Here is a 2,757-nt window from a genome sequence, read left to right as displayed (position 1 = left end):
GAAAACATTTCAATGGGGGTGGCTTATGTCACGGTGGGAAGCACACAGGCAGTGATGGAGAGATCGCTGAGAGTTCTATATTTGGGGCAGCAGGCAGCAGGAACTGAGACACACTGGTCCTTCCCAGGGGCCAGCCCCAGACTTTTGGGGTTCAGACCTGAGGTGGAACACATAGTTGAACTAAAACCAAAAGACTGGTGATCTCCAGCCCTGTAACTCTAACTGTACTGGGGGGGTAGAAGCTGATGGCTTCTGGAAACTTAACACTCTCTTGCTTATTCTGTGACTGACGTTTTCTCTTCAACTCTGTGTTTGAATAAGCGCTGGGGAAACTTAACTCTTTGCTATTGTTCTGTGCTTAAATAAATGCAAAAAAACTTAATTCTTTATTACCATTCTGTGCTTTAACAAACACTGAGAACTTAACTCTTTAACTATTATCTGTGCTTAGATAAGTGCAAATGTCTGGCCAGTTTACACATGCTGTTTAGCAGTGGAGAGTTAAATAAAGGCATTTATTGCCAGAGCTTCTTTCTTTGGACAGTCAGCCAGGAGCCCCATGCTGGCCAGGTGAGAGGCTCAGAGCTGAGCTCATTAACTCTTTTGGAACCAGAGAGAAAAGAAAGAATTCACTCACACAGACCACACACAGACACACACACACTGGGTGAAGTGGAAAACAGCCACACTAACTTTATTGCTATCGGTCGTTTTATAGCTTTTTAGACAAAAAAAAAAAAAATTCTCTATGTAATAGTTACCTCACAGATAGAATGTTACATAAAGGAGTTACAGAAAGGTATCCATAACAAGTTCAAAGCAATTTCATACAGTATGCTGGTGATAAATTCAAAGCAACAGTTTTTACAGGGCCTTGCCTTATCGTTGGAGCAGAATGTTTTTCCTTGAACACAAACTTGTCCCAAGTCTTTGTCTCCTTTTAGTGTATGTCAGCTCACTTAGTATGCAGCCTTTACTTAGTACTTAAGAGTGGGCACTTTCCATTCTTGATTCTAACTTATTACATCTTTCCAGCAAAACTACTAAAACCATAACTTTCTTCCTAAAGCTACTTTAATCAAATCAGGAATTCTATGAAATTATTAATTCATCTCAACTGATGAAAGCTCATCTTTATGTTGATCTGCAGGAAATCTGCTCAAGAGGGTGACCCAGAATCCTTAGGCTATGTAATAGTTACAGGAAAGGCAAATCAGCTCCAAGAAGCCATACTGGGGTTACAGGTTCTGAGGTTCAGTCCATTATCATCACGGTGGGAGCATGGAGGCAGGCATGGTGCTGGAGGAGCTGAGAGTTCTACATCTTGTTCCAAAGGCAGACAGAAAAAAGCTGTTTTCCAGGCAGCTAGGAGGAGGGTCTCAGAGCCCACCCCCACAGTGACACACTTCCTCCAACAAGGCCACACCTCCTAATAGTGCCTCTCCCTGGGCCAAGCATATTCAAAACCACAACACATACAATAGTGCAGGAATCCCAAGTCATTGTCTATTGGAATATAACCCAATGTCAGTGAGACACCATAGGACTGAGACAGTAAGTTAGGGTAGACCAGAATGTGACTCCACATAGGGATCTGGACTTCATATAACAGCCCTGGCAGAGATGAAGACATTCTGAAGAGACACCATGTCTCAATTTGACTATTGAAACAAAGGAACCCAAAGAAATGGGAATTTCTCCAGGAACCTCACACTAAAATAAGAAAAAGGCCCCAGCCAGAGAGGCAACTTTTCTCCCAGGAAGAGATTCTACACAGTTCTAGCATCTCACCAGATCACCTTACATGATGGGTCAATAGCAGACAGGGCTACACGTTGACTGGAGGTCTGTTTACACTGGAATCTCATCAGAACCTCGAAAGTAAACCGGATCTTTCTGTTCAACTTCCCACAGTGGCCACATTAACTCTTTTTCTGCTTTCCACTATTAATTTTACTTTGTTTGAGGATCATCAGTGGCTGGGCCACTGGGCTGGTTTGGAGTGCCTGCTGTGGCCCCAGATTTTATAACAATCATACGGACAACTGGGGTGACCAGATAAATTAGATTGGCAAATAATTCAGTTCTATACAAATTTCTGAGACGTGTGCCTGGGGAATAGTCCATGTTCAAAGTGGACTTGGTCAACTTGTGGACTTGTCTCAAATTCATTCCCCCACCCTTTAAAACTTTATTCATTTCTTCCAAACATAATTCTGAAGATTCGATGTGCACAAGTTTGTCGTTGGTCGTGGGTTATTTTGTATTTACTAATCAGGCCCTATTTTTTTTTTTAAAGCATAATCTGCTAATCTCAGTTAATCCTTGCAACTGCCCCACAAAATATGCCTGCTGTCCTTTAACAGGGACATGGAAGCAATCTGGACCTTGAGAGACCTGCATTTAGGGAAACTCCAGCTGGTGGGTTGAAAGAAAAACCACATTGTGTCTTAAAGGTTGTGGAACATTAGGAAAAAATACTTCCTCGGGCTCAGCCTACAGTTTCCCACCTTTCAAACTGGCACACTAGCAACTGCCTCTGGCATACTGGGTGATTAACTGGATGCAGAGAGCTGAGCGCCGCGGACTGCGCATCCTCATATACAAGCTTCACAGGTTCCATAGGCAGTGATTAGCTGTGTCCTTGCGAGTTTCCATGACCTCCGTGGAGGCGTCGTAGTCGTCGTTCTACCCCCGACCGCAAGGGGCCGCTGCGACATGGCTCGCTCCCGGCGCCGGGCCGCTCTAGCCACGCCC

The sequence above is a fragment of the Arvicanthis niloticus genome, chromosome 18 (assembly GCF_011762505.2).
Source record: "Arvicanthis niloticus isolate mArvNil1 chromosome 18, mArvNil1.pat.X, whole genome shotgun sequence".
In the NCBI taxonomy this organism is placed as follows: domain Eukaryota; kingdom Metazoa; phylum Chordata; class Mammalia; order Rodentia; family Muridae; genus Arvicanthis; species Arvicanthis niloticus.
The sequence above is the reverse complement of the archived record's forward strand: the minus strand, read 5'-3'. Positions refer to the sequence as shown.